The sequence below is a fragment of the Coffea arabica genome, chromosome 8e, assembly GCF_036785885.1.
Source record: "Coffea arabica cultivar ET-39 chromosome 8e, Coffea Arabica ET-39 HiFi, whole genome shotgun sequence".
Taxonomy (NCBI): Eukaryota; Viridiplantae; Streptophyta; class Magnoliopsida; order Gentianales; family Rubiaceae; genus Coffea; species Coffea arabica.
In genome coordinates, this window is record NC_092324.1 from 12,603,305 (window position 1) to 12,621,196 (window position 17,892).

Consider the following 17,892-nt stretch of genomic DNA (forward strand, 5'->3'; position numbering starts at 1 on the left):
CATTTCATCCTTAACTTTTTCACACGTCTTTGACAATTCTTTTGTAGCAATGGTATCAAGATGACAAACACTTACAGAAAAATTAAAGAATATGGTATTAGTTGTCGTAGGATTCCAGTAACATGAGTAATTGACTTTCAAGTTATGACTAGCAACAAATTTCACCGGTGAATTTTAAATATTTAACTAAGGTAACTATTTTGATATAGAAATCTGAAAAAATAAGGTAATAACTCAATCAATTGAACTACTACTTTTTAGCCTATCACTCCAAAATATATTTAGGAAAAGCCAATAAAAAAATTCCTTTTATTTTTTTAGTTGGGATTGCATGGATAGAATATTACTTAGAAAAAATTTTGTATAATTCACTGTAGCATGTTTTGTAGTGTAATGTATTTAAGTAATTCTAAAATATGTTTAAGAGCAATTAAAAAAATAAATATTCTTTTAGAGTCATCACAATGATATGTAACACAAGTGTCCCACAAATTAGCTATCATTGCATAAGTAAATCAGTAAAGAACAGATTCACATGTGAATATGTCTGGAAACAGTGTTTTGAAAACCAGACTGGACCGGCCGGTTCGACCGATTGGACCGCAAATCGGTCATGGTTTCGGTCCGATTCTATGCTATAGTTGATCAGGTTAGAAAACCGGTCAAAAACTGGTTAAACCGTGAAAACCGCCGGACCGGATTGAACTGGCGGTTTCCGGTTTTCGAGATTTTCCCTTTTTTTTTTTTTTTTACATTTTGCAAAATGCAGCTATCAAGATTCGAACTCAAGACCTTTGTAATAAAAGACCAATGTAGTAACCATTGCACCATCACATCTTATTAGTTTTTTTTTATAACTTATTTATATAAAACAAAAACTCATATTTCTTTTTTTCATTTTTTTTACAAAATCTAATCATCTCATGGTTCTTTCTTTTTAATCTTCAACACACACACACACACACACACACACACACACACACTCTCTCTCTCTCTCTCTCCTCTTTTTTTTGTCACTCACTTTTTAATCAAACCACTTTATTTTTAATTTATTGATGTTTTCTTCTATCTTTTAATTTTATTTTTGTCCATTAAATTGAAAAAGGTTAAAAAAGAATTATTTTTCTTTAACCCAAATTATTTAATGCCACAACCACTCACTTTTATCTCATTTTTTATTTCTTATCAAGTTTGCATTTCTATTTTCGATTCTCCTGACTTCTTTCGAACTCCAAAATTCCTTTTTTAAATTGCAATCTCTAAATCCCAAAACGTAAATTAAAATTTAAGTTCACAAAATCTAAATTCTCATAGACATGAATTTTGTATAATTTTAAAATATTATGATATTTTTGGGTTAGATCTAAGATTTTTTTGGTAGATATAATTGAAATTGAAATGAAATTTATTTGTTTTAACTTATAATTTAAAATTTTTATTTTTAAAAAATCAAGTTATTCAAAAATAATAAACTTTTCATCATATAATGTATTAAATTAGTCCATTACATGTCTTATTTTATGCATAAATATTTATATAAATATATTTTTTTTAAATTCATTGAACCGAGGTTAAATCGGTCCGATCGATTGAACCTCGACTCTTTCACGTCACCGGTTTAATTAACGGTCCGATTTTTAAAACATTGTCCGGAAGTCTTTGCAGAATCAAAGCCTTGTAAGTTCTGCCCCACACCTTTCATATTCATACATCTGAACGCGGTTTTGATTTGTTGACCAATGGTTCTGAACCACAGATTATTAAAGTTCATAGTATACTACGAACCCAGGACCGACTCTAATTTCTTCCTTCTCTGTACAAGGTCAAGGACCCTCTCTTCCTTTCCTGACATTCTCAAGTTAAAGAAAAAGACTGAAAATGGCAGAAACAGTTCTCTCTTTTGTGTTAGATCAGCTGTCAATTTTTCTGCGTGAAGAGGGCAGATTATTGGGAGGGCTTCGCCACGAGGTTCAACTCATCAGCGATGAGTTGGGGCACATGAGAGCATTCCTGAGAGTGGCAGAAACAAAGGAAGAAGATGCAGATCCCAGGCTGCAAGAATGGATCAAGCAAGTACGAGAAGCCGCTTATGACACTGAAGATGTTCTTGATGAATTCGTAGCTCGCTTTGCTCACCATCATGCAACAGGGTTCTATGGCTCTGTTAGGAAAATTTTCAACTCCGTGAAGACTTTGCGAGCTCGTCGTAAGGTTGCTGAGCAAATACAGAGCATCAAGGCCAGAGTAAAGAATATATCTGAAGGGCATCAGAGATACCAATCAGAATTCGGCGGTGCTACCCAAGCGGCGGAGTCTCTTGCTACTGTTAACAACACAACATGGCGCTATAGCAGGGATGATGCACTTCTCGTGGAAGAAGCTGAACTAGTTGGCATTGACCACCCCAAACAACAGCTAATTTCTCAACTACTCGAGAGGGATGATTCCCAGCTCAAAGTTGTCTCTGTGGTTGGCATGGGAGGACTCGGTAAAACTACCTTAGTCAAAAAAGTCCACGAAGATTTAGGTATTAGAAGGCATTTCCCGGTTCGTGCCTTTGTAACTGTCTCTCAACCATGCAACTTCCAGGAGCTCCTGAAAGACTTGACTCGGCAGTTACACAATGATTTGAAGAAACCAGTTCCAGAATCGATTGAGACAATGACTGCAATTCAGCTGAAACAATGTGTTAAAGATTTTCTTCAACAAGCTGGAAGGTATGCAATTGTGTTTGATGATGTATGGGATGTGGAATTCTGGAATGCGATTAGATTTGCACTGCCCGAAAATGGCTATGGCAATCGCGTCATGCTAACAACACGAAAAGCCGATGTAGCCTCTGCATCTTGCAACAAATCTCAAGATTATGTCTACAAAATGGTGCCCCTCTCTTTCGAGGATTCATGGACCCTATTTTGCAACAAGATCTTCAAAGGAAATGGTTGTCCTGCCCATCTAACAGATGTTGCAAAAGGTATATTGGGGAAATGTCAGGGATTGCCCCTTGCGATTCTTGCAATCAGTGGGCTTTTGGCTTTGAAAGACTTGAATATTGCAGAGGAATGGGAGATAGTTCGACGCAGCCTAGTGGGTGAATTAGAAGGCTCTGGTATGCTGGACAGGGTCAAAAAGATACTTTCTCTCAGTTACAATGATCTACCCTCCCATCTTAAGTCCTGTTTGTTGTATTTAAGCATTTATCCAGAGGATTTTGAAATACCTTGTGGTAGACTTGTTCAATTATGGTCAGCTGAAAGATTTGTGGGTAAGAGAGAAGGAATGACTGTGGAAGATGTAGGCTACAATTACCTCAGAGAACTGGTCAATAGGAGCCTAATTCAAGTGACCCAAATTTTTTATGAAGGAATCCCCTACGCTTGTCGAATCCATGATCTAGTGCGAGAAATTGTTCTTTCCAAGGCAAGGGAACAAAATATGATCGCAATTACTACTGGACAATACACAAAGTGGTGGTCTGAGAAGGTACGCCGTTTGGTAGTCCATAGTAGCAGCAACAACACCGAGCAGCACCAAGAAAGCCAATGTTATAGCTTTAACCACCTTCGATCCTTTATTACGATTGAATCCATGAATCCACTAATATCCAGAACCTTGTTATCTGAAGTTTTGAAGAGTAGCAGATTGTTAAAGGTTTTGGATTTGAGTGATGAAGAGACATTGGAGAAAATCCCAAATGAGGTTTTCAACTTGTATCATCTCAGGCATCTGAACCTATGTAGGACAGGGGTTAAAGCAGTCCCGAATTTCATAGGAAAGCTACGAAATTTGGAGAATTTGGATTTGCGTGAAACTCAAGTCAAGGAATTACCCGTTGAAATCCTGAAGCTACAAAAGCTTGAGCATCTTGTGGTATACCAAAAAGTTGATGTTTCTGATACAACTTATGGATATCATGGATTTAAAGCTCCATCAAAATTGGGAGGGCTTCTTGCCCTTCAATCATTAACAACCATAGATGCGAGTAGCGGATCCGTAGTAGTTAAAGAGATAGGAGCATTGACTCAATTAAGACGATTAGGGATTTCAAATCTGAGAAGAGAGGATGGAAAGGTGCTCTGCTCCTCCCTTGCCACCCTCACGAGTCTTCGGCAACTAAACATTGCTTCAATTAGAAATGATGGTGGTGATTATGAGGTAATGGATCTGAATCATTCTCTTTCATCTTCAATGCGTTCTTCATTTCTCCAATCTCTTCGTATGCTAGTATTGCGTGGCCGCTTAGAAATGATGCCGCAATGGATAGCTCATCTTCAAAGTTTGGCAAGAATAGATTTGTATTGGAGCGGTTTAAGGGATGAGGAGGATCCGCTTGCACCCCTCCACCATTTGCCAAATTTGGTTACTATTCAATTTTGTGGATCTTACCAAGGAGAGGGGTTGTGTTTCAAGGCTGGAGGATTCCTAAAGCTGAAGGATTTGTACCTAAAGAAATTAGAAAAGTTGAGATGGATGGAAGTGGAGAAGGGTGCATTGCCCAGTCTCCAAGAACTTAGTCTGGATACACTTCCATTGCTGGAGGAGTTACCTTTGGATATTCAACACTTAAGCTGTCTCCGAAAGCTGGGTTTGTATGAGTTGGGTTCTCAACTGATGGAGAAGCTAGAGAATCTAAATGAAGAGACTGAAGATTATAGAAAAATTGCACACATTTCTGAAGTTGTCATTGAATTGTGGACCGATGAGGGATGGAAACGTTGCCGGCTATGGGGGAAGAAGATGTAAATATTCCTCTCTTAGTAGCCCTGCCTTCCTATTTCTTTTTATTTACTTTTTGCACTTTTGTTTGTAACTTCTAAGTTTATAATTTGCGTTATCTTTTATCTTATTGTATAAATATTGTATTGCATAATCTTGTTTATATGCGGTATTACAAACACAAATACTTCTCGACATTCTTTGGGATTGTCAAAGACCAAGGCGTAGGATAAGTTGTTTTTATAACAAACTAACGTGTCGGAAGTGGAAGAGTCCTTGAACAACACAGAGAAAAAGGAAAGCTCAGGTCTAGTAATTATGGCCTCGGATTAATAATTTTCAAGTTTCAGGAAAGAATTGTGAGTACTCTAGAAACATATAGGCTAAAATTTTGTGCGGCTATTCTTTGCTTAGTCCTAAATCAATTCATTCCATAGATGCAATTCGTGCCAGTGATTATTGGTGCAACTGGTGGACAAGAAATCTTTGATCCGATAGAGCTCAAATTACTTCAATTACTGAAGGAATCTTTGATCCGATAGAGCTTAAACTTTCATGCAGCTTTTGATGAAAAGCCATAAAACAGTCTTTTTCCACGCTGCAAAAGACATACACCTAAAGGAAAAGATTACAAGACATGACAAAGCATATCAGATGATGCTAATAGGAGATTTAGATGTACAGTCTGCCCCTCCCCGCAAACTATGCACAAGGCCACCACTTAAATCACAGTATCACCAAGTAGAAAGCAAATGATTGCTGGTATCAATTACCAAAACTAAGCTAAATGTTGACGTGCCATTTGAAGCTGCATCTGTGTGTGTGTGTGCAGAACTATCAAAATGACGTATTTACAAGTCATGTAACTTGTAATGATGCCTACAACTATCAAAATTACGTATTTATATCATATCTAATAAGTTTGTTTGGACAACATATTATTTGACCAAATATATTTACTTACGTCATCATCACAATTTCCAATACACCTTTTTATCTTTTCAATTATCTTTTTATCTCACATACATTACATCACAAAAAGTGCTACAGTAAAAATATCTCAAATAATTTACAATCCAAACAAATTTCCTGCATCCTCTGCATCATAGGATGCTTTTCCCTGCAAATTCCTAGAAAGTTCTATGCAAACATAGGATGCTTTTCCAGGAACACTTTCCGAGAAAAATTCTATGCAAACAACTCAAAGGGAAGAAGGTCAACCTAATACCAGGAAGGATTCACACGATTCAGATACTGCCGCATCATGGTTCTGATTCATGTGTCTCTATCCTTCAAGTTGACTAAACCAGTATGTAATTGTTCTTGTGAGGACTCGAGTGTCGTTCAAAGAAATTGTCTCAAGACCTTGAGCAACAGCATCTACAGGCCTGAACTCCAAAATTCCTTCAGCAAGCTGAAGTAACATCCATTTGAGACAGTTTGAGGATTAGAGAACGACCAGAAGACAGAAAGAGCAACAAAGCCATTTCACCAGTTGACAGATAAATGTCGGAGATATAGACATGTTCAGCCACAAAGGTGGCAGGATTTGTTTTCCAGGTTGGATAGGCATCATCATGTAAGAGGCTTGTCACCTGATTAAAAACAGCTGGCAACCGATCAACAAACATGTTGACTGAAACTGCCACTTCCAGATCGTAATTTGGAATCATGGTTCCAGCAGTATCAAGTAGTACTTTCCATACATCTGCTGTGTATTAGTATCAATGAAAGGAGAAGGCATTAGAATTAGAAAGATAACATAAGCAATTATTCAACCTCATCAGCTATATGTCTTCAATAAAATGAAGCATAGTATCATACCTATGAAAAAAATCCAAAATTGATTTTAAAACCATTACTAGGATATTTTCATTACTACTTGAAGGCTTGCCTTGGTTTACAGAGATACCTTACATTTGGTAATTGTGAAACTTGGGGAGGATTTAATAAAAGTTTCAAAAATAATAATTTCAAGGTCTTGAATTGATTTCTGTTTCTTGTAAATCATAAAAAATGAAAGGACAAGTTAATTATATGTCACTCTTGTGCTCGGCCTTGTTTGGATTGTTGTTTTCCGTTGAAAAATTACGTCGTTTTCCGTGATCACATTTCCCTATTACCTTTTTTCCTCACATACATCAAATCGTTACAGTATTTTTTCCATGAAAAATCATGGAAAATGCAATCCAAACATGAAATATAGCCTGCCATAGTTTGCAGGAAAATATCTCTGTATTCCCTAAGACCCTAAAAACAATATTCTACTCCCTCAACACAAAATAGAAGAACGATGTTTTACATGATCTAAAGCCTGACATCAAAACACTTCATGCATTAAGTTTCTCTTCTTGATAAAGCCCAGTTTTCAAGCACCAATCTGCATCACAGTGTTATAAAAGCTTTATGCACGATTAGCTTGATCAAGGATTAAATGAATACACTACTTGCTTCAGTGTCCATCACACTCATATCTTCAGGAATAAATGAGAAACAACATTATGTGGGTTATGCGAGGAGGACTCGTAGATTACAGCCTAGCATGTGCAGACTCCCAATCTTCCCCCCTCCCCCCCCCCCAACACAGTCGGGGTGGTGTGGGAAGCTTCTATGGTTCAGGAAAATAATTGGATTGCAATTTTGTGCAAAAAATTTTTTTTTACATTTTCCATGAACACATTCCCAATCACCTTTTTACCTCACATACATCAAATCGCTACAGTACATTTTCCTACAAAAATTTCTAAAATTAGCAATCCAAACAGGGTAACACAAGGAATTAACTGTTAATAAACATTTGCAAAATTAAGAAAAAGAAACCAAATGCAAGAGTACAAATCCGAATATAGCTAATGATTCTTTTTCTTTTTCTTTTATTTAGTTTTGTACAAGCCAAAAAAATTACTTTTTGTTGTTACTGCTACACTTGCTATCTACATTGAAAATGCACGTATTAACATTTGAAAGTTGCAATGAAGTACACTCTCTGCAAATGTCAAATAACGTCTCTTTTTTTTTTAGTGTAAGTGGAAGGGTTCGAATCCAGAATTTCTCACTTACTCTCCCTCTTCTTGAACCACCCAACCCATCCCTCCACCTCCCCCTCCCCCTCCCCCTCCCCCGTCCCTCCAAAAATCAAATAATGTCTCATTTTCCGTTTAATGCAGATATTGTTGTGGCCTCTTTCAAAGCATTAAAATGGAATCAAGACTAAAGAGCACTTGTATGCCTGGGTAATCTTGCGTATGTTTCAAGGCCACAGAAAATAACATTTGCAAGAAGATTCTCTTTTAGCATATCTATAAGGAAATCAAGGGTAGAGACACTTCACCAAACTATAGTTCCAAATAATTGGTCTTCAGGAACCCAAAGAGTTGCACAGGACAGGGAATTAGTATAAGATTAAATCAAACTGGTGGTACCTATTCAAATTTTGTCCAATACGGTAGAGGTACTCATCCTCCATTACATTAACAGAAGGTTTGTTTTCCCAATAGAAGAGAAAATGAAAAAGGCAAATAAACATTGTCAAGAATGTCACAACATTCACATGAATTACTCAATTAAGTGCAGATAGAAAACTACAAAACCATGTTGACTGCGGATTGTCGATTTGTGGATAACAAAGTTGGTACCTACAACTAGAAGCTTTGATTTGGCTACAAATTCATGACATCCACACATTAGTAGCTCCACAAGTATTTGTGTCCACACAATTTGTAGGATACAATTTCTACAGCATGCCTTGCTAGTTTCCGAAAAGCCCAAGACTTACCCCTCATTCTAGTGCTATCTATGACCGTCACTAGAGCGTTTCTATATAAACCACCTTATAGGTAACCAGTTGTCCGCTCTGTTGTTTAACACCCTTATACAGAACTTAGCCCTAAAAAGTTAGACTAACTCAGAAAATAGTACTAAACTATTACTGCAATTTACAATAGAGAAATAAAACAGAAACAGGAACATTCCCTACCACCCCATCCCTTCTCGCAGTCCACCAATACTCATTAGTCTACAACACAAATTCCTCCACCTAACCCAAACTACAAGTTAGATCATGGGAAGGTGAGAGCAAAAATGACCTTCAAGAGTCCAAACAAAGCCATGCTGTTTCTCATCAAAGCTAATGTCAACGGTGATTATATTAACAACAGAGGAATTGATTTGGCAATTTCTCAGTAGCCCGCTTTTGTAAAGAGCATACAACTAATCATGGGATTCAAAAGATTTCTATTAGACTAACGCAGCATTGATGTATAAGTAGCTAAAGCAACATAACTAATGATGTTTAATTTTAAAGAAGTATTAAGAAAATTAAGAAACCTTTTGCTGTGATCAACCTGAGGCATTTTGAGTGAATGAATATACTGGAGATGCTTTCATTATTGGAAGTACTTGACTGACAAGAGGTCCTAACTGCATCAAAGCATAATACAACTTCAAAAATGAGGAATGTTACAAAAGCAATACTAGTTCTTTGAGAGGCAGTAGACAAAAAATTTGTCACGGATTCTAAAGCAAGGGCTGAGAAAACTACAGCCCTACCAATTGAACGAGTATAGAAACAACTCATCACATAAGCATATTTACAATCAACTCCACCTTGGTATATAAGATTTCAAATGAAATTAAGGTTCAAAAACAAATGACAAAATTGATCCACCAAAGCTCAAGGTATAATATTTATGCAATATCAAAATATAAATTCAACAGACTAAAGAAATGTTTAGATCCAACTTTCCATATAATCCTCAATGTTGATTGGCTCCAGTTAAGCCATCACCAAGATCAAGGATATGTTAACTATAATGTTGTTTATGTGGATTCCCTTATACTGAACTAATTTGTATTCTTGAATGAACAGAAGACTGATATGACTTCACCCTTTGGATGAATAATAATTGGTGAACAGTTCAGTATAAGGACAAAATTACAACAATCACAAACGAACAAAAGTGCGTTAGTTGCTCTAAAAGCCATCAGCAAGCAGAAGCATAGGTGCTAAAACTCGAAGCAGAAAGATCTAGAAATGATGTACAGACATACCATTTCCACAAATATATGCAATCACTGTGGACACTCTTTTAATTATAAACTGCATATTACACTTTCTACTTCACATTTTTTTTCCTTTTCACTTTATTTTCTGAGTTGCTACCTTCAGCTATCATTTGTCCTGTTTCAATTATAAGTTTACCCGTTTTCTTGCTCCCTGTAATGTTACCAATTATTTCCTTTCCAAAAAAAATCTTCACTTTACGTCAACTTCATGGCATAGCTGAAGCAATATATATTATAAAAAATTTTCTTTGTTAGCTGACAATCATAATACGGCATTGATGCGATGGCACCTTTACATTGCTTTATGCATTAGCTTTTTCATGTTTGTGTTTAACATTTTACATCTTATACATATTCCAATGTAAAGGGAATAGCATGACAATTACGGAGATTTTGAGGATGATAGGATCCGACACAACAGGTCATGCATACATCTTTCGACAACTAAGATGATATTATCCATAGGATTATTGGAGGATTAGTAGAAATTCCGCTTGAAAAAGGTAATAAACTCATGCCATGGCATGATAATGAAAGCAATCTTAGTAACTAAAGAGACTTTCATCCACCAAGTGCGCTCTCAAAAATGGCATCAGCTGGATACATGTCAAATATCTACAGGACATGACTTTTACATCACTGATGGGGTAGGTCTTAGAGTGCTAACACTCACAAATCGTGGAGTTCCCTGTTCATGAACTCAGACAAACTACATCAGTCAGTTGCATCACATGATAGATCCTCAATAGAAACCACGATTCTTATAAATTTACCCTATATGTCGGTTTGAAAATTCAGAGAGGCAATGAAAGAATAGGCTGTTTGCCTGGTGAAATTTGAGCACAGATTAGATTTAAGAAGTAGAGGTTAGATAGAGATTAGGAGAGGTACAGGGCTAAAGAAAGGAAGGAAGGAAACATGACTACTCAGACTTCACAGGTAAGAGCCTAAGAGGGGTTTCATTCTGAAACTTTCTTGATTCAAACTCACTCTCAATTACAAAAACTAATGCAAGCTATTCAAAGAGTCTAACACAGCAACCTAAAAGCTTTCTCTTCTGAAAAAAAAAAACAGCCATTCAAGAGTAGAGTCGATAACAATTGTTGTCCACAACAATAGTAGCTATGTTGGATGACCATTGAACTCCCAACCATGGGTGTTATTTGAAAGTCCACCCATGCCCATTGGACTTCCAATCATGCTTTACCCTTAGACTTCTACTACTAGTTTCAAGTACAGCATCATTATCAGGCAGCCAACTACTTACCAACAAATGTTGCAGCAACAAGCTCAACAGTTGCACACTGAAAATTAGCAAATGAACCACAATCTGAATCTCAAATCAATTCCAGAGCTAAAAGATTGTGAAACTGAAGTTTTTTTTTTCCTTCGATATACTGATGTCTTTCATATCCGGCATCACACTAGCTAAGCCATGGCTACAATTATTTGATCTACCCTAGAGCACCATTACCTGCTTGGCATAGTATGCAGCAGTTCTTATGTCACATGGTCGGAACTAAGATGGAAACAAAATACCCTATATACAAATTGAAAAGGATGATTCTAAAAACTACTCTTGTTATCCATGGTAAAAATGATATATATGAAAGAAAACCCAAATCTACAGACTATTTCACGAGTTGCAGCCATCCTGTGCAAGAACACCCAAATCACAAGGTGCAACAGCAACTTCTACACTCACGAGTTGCTACCATCCTGTGCATGAACTCATACAGACTATTTCAGCAAGTGGCATAACACAGATGCATCCTGACTCACTAAACATTGTTTTGAACTACTCAATCTCCCCATAGAAGTCCATTCCCAGCTTCACATATTATATAACTGCTCTTAAGTCATTATGAGCCAGCCAGGAAGAATCGTAATCCCCAAAGGTTTTTGGGCTCTTGAAGGGTGGCCTCCAAGATTTCATGGCCACAACTGTATAAGAAAAGGAAATCCCCATCCAAGTTCCTTGGAAGCCAGTAAAAGCCAGAACTAGGAAAATGAAAGAAACTAAAGCATAAACTGCAAATTTTTCCTTCCCCAAGAGCATTGCATGAATAGCCCAAGTTATGGCAGTTAGAGATGAAGGGGGTAAGAAGGGTAATTTTCTTTCTTGTTTTTTTTTAGGCGAAGGAATAAGGGTAAGTACTGTAAATACTTAAATAAAGAAAGATCTTTAGCATTGAAATAAATAAAAAATAGCAAACATCCAATTTAATAAAGATTTATTGCTCAACTTCAACAGCCAAAAAGGTTAAAAACCAACTTTTTGCTATTTTTTGGATAGTCAGGATAATAGCTAAGCCCCTTAAATTAGTATTGGAATAGAATTACCTGCTCAAAGTATGGTACTGCCTCCGACGCTGGCCTGTTGTTGTATGATATTATTGCATTTGCCTTCATTGAGAGACAAGAATAACCGTCATTAAGTCAAAAAGTACTAAACACTGAACTAAGGTGCATGTTCACACATTAAAGCTGCAAAAGCATAACTTTTTAGTTATATTTTTCTTATCTTAATTAAGTTCAATGTTGGTTAAGCAGTTATGAAACTTTGGAAGAAAGAAGCAACCTTGGGTATCTTCTCACAAAAATAACTTCCATTAAGCACTTGTAGAAGTGCACCATTGCTGCAATTATAGTTAAACCAAATAACGTCAAAGATAGTATCGTGATAAGAATGAAATAAAAGTTAGATGAATTAGATAGCATTTTAGGCATGGTTATCTATAACGAAGTCTCATCGGAATGAAACTTAAGAGTACTAGCGAGGTTTTTAACCTTGAAGTATTCTTCATCATCCTCACCATTTCAAAGTAAACATTCCCAGCATTTTGTTAATCCAATCCAATCAGTCATAAGTTCCTCCAATGTATCCAAGCTTAACTCGATCATCTTACATTCAAAAAACAATTCATTGGACAACTATCCCATGTTCAGCTCCAAAACAGCTTTACTGAACCTCTACTATGATAAAATGAATGTTGATATGAAGGTTAGCTGCTCCAATACACATTGATGTAAAGATTCCTCAAGAAAAAAAGAGGACAGGCCTAACATCCTCGGGACAAAGTATATCATTGAGCATACAAACTAACATTAGACAACACAATTAAGGCTTTATGAAGTTTAATTTGTGATCATTAATGCTCAATTAACCTCCACTCACCTATGGCCAACCGAGTAAAGTGGAAGATCAACAATATCATCAGGTGAAAGGCCATATTCTGGCAATTCAGACCCCAAAATCAAATCAAAGCCAGCATGAAGCCTCTCATAAATCTCCCTAGTAACTTTTTCATGATCAAACGTCACGTTATATGGCACCGAGATAATGAAATAGCCTTCATTTGCCAGTTGCTCAAGCAAATAGCTGCCACCACAACAAAAACAACTAATCAAACAAAACGGATTATAAGACTCTATTACCATTTTAGTTTACAGTAGAAAAAATTGAATTAACAACCCTCTGTTCTGTAGTAAACATCACAGTTTGAATTTCAATCAAGTAGACCTTGCTTTTCCAGAGCAATGTTTCCTTCTTCTTTTCCCAAGTTAAAAAAAAAAATTACTTCAACCACAGGAAAAATCTTCCAAAAAAAATTAACACTACCAGCAAATTTATTTCAGTTTCTGTGTTTCAAGAATTAATTCAAGGATTAATCTAATATAGTGTGTTAAAACTATAGTTGGACAAGCAAATAGCCACATATATTAATCCAGAAATTAAATTAAAATGTTCCATCCCAGAAATCTAACAGCACTTCATCAAAATAGGAAAAAAAAAAAAAGACATGAAAATTATCAACTATAATAGTGAAGTTTGAAACCATAGTTATTAAACCCGATCCGGCTCGACGGTTCGACTAGTCAACCCAGTGAACCGGCCATGGAACTAGGCCGGGTTCTTAACAAGATCGTTTCTGCATTAAATCCGTAGACTTTTCAACGGACCGACGGTTCAACCGGTTAACTCGATTGAACCGGCCGATTTTCTGAGAAACCCGGACTATGGAAAAATTTTGTAAACATTGCTGGAATGGAGATTCGAACGTGTGACCTCATGCAAAGAAGAAGACAACCATTACCGCTGGACCAACCAACCATTTATTACTTACTTTGCTCTTATATTATATATTAGAGTCTTATTCTTATTTTATTTCCCCAAAACAAAATTTATTTGAAATCTTTTAATAACATTTTTATTATTCCCTGAACTCTATAAATTGTGAAATTGACTTAAAAATAACATATTACAAAAATCATTTTAATGGCAAATATTATTCTTAATAAACTTTTGCACTTAAAATTCATAAATAAACTAGATAATTACACTTAGATAAAATTTTATACTTGAAATTTGGTGGATTACTAATTAAACTTAGGTTGTTAATTCTTATAAAAATTAATGAATCTATAATAAATTAAACTAACTGAATATTTATTATGGCATAAAAAATTATAAAACATAATATTTAAATATTTGTAGTGACCCACCGATTGGACCACTTACTCACCGGTTGAACCAGTAACCCGTTGACCCACCTCTTTCACTGAATTCTTCCTCGGGCCGGGTTTAATAACTATGTTTGAAACAGAGATATTAACGACAGGCGAATATACATAAGTAAATTGGTGATTGACCTGTAAGCAACTTCAGGGACAGCTCCAACAAAAGCACCTCCCAAAAATTTAATAATAGCTTTAGGTTTTCTCCCTCTTGGAGGAGGAATGACCAAACAAGACTCAAGCCTATGGTAAATTCGACCATTGTGATTCACAAAAGAAGTGTTCTTGAAGCTATTGGGTTTAACCATTTCCATTTGGATCCTGCAAGTTGTCATTTTTTAGGGTCTTTTGCAATTCTCAGTGGGAAAACCCCTCTGGAGATATAATTGAGAAAAGGGCTTTCTTTAAATTTGTTGAATCTTGGAAAGTTGTTGAGAATAGACGTGGTGCTAGCCACGGCAGCCATGGCCAGCCTTCTTCACTCGGAGGTTCTAGTTGGGAGTTGGGAGGCGAAATTGGAGCTAAAAATGTGAAGCGCGGGAGGCAGTACGTGGCATTATAATTGCTCTCCTTTTGTTCCAACTAGATTTGGGGCTGAGTAACAAGTTCAGTCGAATTCAAGTAATACTATGCTCGAACTCGAATTCAGTGCCATACAGACCTATTCGAGCTGGAACTCGAGTCACGCGAGCAGGTAACTCAATTTGATTCGATAATATGTATTCTAAACTCGAGCTCGACTCATTAAGATTCCAAGTTAGTCTCGAATATGTCGCGCCCCATTTTTGAAAATAAATTTTAGTGTTTTAACGCATTTTTTATTTTAGAAAATAAATAAAGAAAAAGGACCTAAAATGGAACTTAAAATATGCGACGTTTTGAATCCAAAATAATAGTTTAAAAAGGATTTTAGAAAAAATTAGAGTCGCCACTTGATATTGAATTTAGGTGTACCAAATCACCTAAAATATATTTCAAATAAAAAAAATAAATAAAACCCTTTTTAGACGACTTCGGGTCTTTGAAGCACAAGATAAAAGAGTTCGAGAGTCACGGTTGAAGAAAGGGAAGACAAAGATTTGATAGGTTCAAACCTAAAGCACCCTTTCAATCTAACCAAGGTTAGTTGCAAGATTTAGTCAAAAATTTTCATAATCTAACCTATAAAACTTATCACATTTGGATGTTTTTACATAGATGCAAATCGAGACTTAAAGGATATTAGGAGGGTCGAAATGTCTCTTCAAAATTTAATTGATGCAAAATACATTAATTGTGATATCCAAGAATGATTCTTAGAAGAGGTCACGGAAAATACAAAAGATAAGAGTCAAAAGGGAAATTATAGTATATAGATAAATATACATGATCTAAAAAAGGGGAATGTAACATAACGGGTATGGGATGTTAAAATTCATGACTCAAATTTTCCTTCTTATAGAAGAGATAATAGCGTGCTAAGATTAAGAAATCACACTAGTTCATTTCCCATATTTGAAAAGTGATTCTTCTAATCTAATTAAACAAATGGACTAGCCTACTTCTAATTTCATAGAATGAGACGCAATTCTAAATGATATGATCCAAATATATAAAGGGTAAGGCAATAATAGTAGGAAAAATAACATGCAAATCAAAATAATCCAAAAATAGGAAAAATGCATGAAATGCAACAAATGTCACACAAGGTATGAATCTAGCACGAAAACAGTCTAAAAGGTCTAGCACTGGACTAATCCATTTCTATAAGTCCTCACTAGCGTTAGACTAGCAAAAAATTGGGGAGAAAGGTCACAATTAGCATTGGACTAGTATGGTGACATCATACATTTATTATAAATAAATAAATCATATAAAACATAATTAAAGCAAATAAACATATAAAGCAGATAAAGCACGTAACACATAAGCATAATATCTCGATGTAAAGAATCTAAAGAAAGCGAATAAACACATAAGCACATAAGGAAATAAATGCACATAAAGACTTAACTATTACATTGGGGCTCTAACTATAACCTAAAAGGGAAATTTGAAAAACAATAACCTAACTACTATATCCATCTAATTAACTACATTTTTTGGCAAAAATAAAATTTATCTATTACATTACCTAACTAAATACATTTCTTGAGCATCTATCTATTACAATTAGGCATTTAAATGCCTTTCAAATAATTATGAAAAATTAAATATAATAAATAAAATTTTAAAATGAATAAATACAAGAAAAAGCACTCAAAATATGCAATCACACAAAAAAAAAATATAGAAGCACATAAAAGGATTTAAAATAATAATAGAAGATACCTCCCTTGAAATAGTGATTAAATGAGGTAGAAGTTGCCCTATTTATACTCCAAAATCAACAAAATAGTCAAGACACTAATTTAATTAATAATTAAAAATAAAATGTAAGCATATAGCAAATTGACTTGATTATAAAGAAATATAAATGGACATAAAATTCCTGAAATTTACTAAGTAAATGCATTTAAATGAGGTATAATTAATTATTTAAAGAAGATAGATAAATTATACTTAAGAAATCAAAACTGTCACGGATCCAATTGCAAAAATTGAAAAGTTTTTTGGGGTCAAAATAATAATTTTTGGAAAAAGTCGATGGTCAAAATTGAACAAGAGATAAAGTTCATGGATCAAATTTTAATTAAATTAAGGACCTAATTGAAAGAAATCTGAAGTTTTTAGGGCCATAATGAAATTAATCAAAACATTAGGAACTAAACTACAAATATGCTTTCTAATTTCTTAGGGCTGGAAGGCCTTTGGAACTTCTCATTTATTTTCTTGGGTCGAAAACCTCTTGGCCAAAAGGGAAAACACAGAGAAAATTTTGGCTAAGCAAACCCAAATAAAAAATGTTGGGTTTTACCTACAAACTCACATCATAAACCAAAGAAAATATACCATAAACCTATCCACCAAAACCCGTTAAATAACCCTAACCCATTTCTTAAATTATTTTCCTAAACCCAAATATTTAATTGAATAAATAAAAGCCAACAAAAATGTTTAGACCCAAATTATATCCTAAAATTTAGAAATAATTCACTCAAAAGCATACATAAAACATGTAAAGAGGATCAAGGCTTGCAAAGAGAAGATTTGATTCATTTTTTCACAACTTTTGGGCCTTAGTGTAATTGTTCAAAAGTCAAGGGGCCAAATTGCAATTTTTCTAAATTTCTATGCAAGCCGTCAATAGGTGATTGCTCGAAAAATTCAAGTACCACAGATTCCGACTAGTCCAGGATGAAAGGATTTCCACTTGTTTCGAAGAGTTCATTTTCAAGTATAAATGGCTTCTCAATTTTTTTCAATTACTTCATTCTCGTCTACAATATATTGGGTAGGCTCTTCAAACTACTCATCAGTGGTAATAGCTCCCACAGTGCTCTTATATTCAGGAAGAGGATTCTTACTGACATTCAACCTTTGTTCACCTCTCCTCCTCAAAATTATCTCTCTGGCGTCAATCATGTCTTGAATTTTGTGTTTCAATGCCCAGCAACTGGCAATAAAGTGACCATGACTCTCAGAATGATAGGCGCAAATGACTTGAGGATTATA

At 35.3% G+C, this 17,892-nt stretch overlaps 1 pseudogene; it reads right to left on the reverse strand.

The window, feature by feature from the left end:
• The window catches only part of LOC113704531 (uncharacterized), a 43,596-nt pseudogene extending 28,963 nt beyond the window's left edge, over positions 1–14,633 (reverse strand).
• Between the last annotated feature and the right edge of the window lie 3,259 nt (positions 14,634–17,892).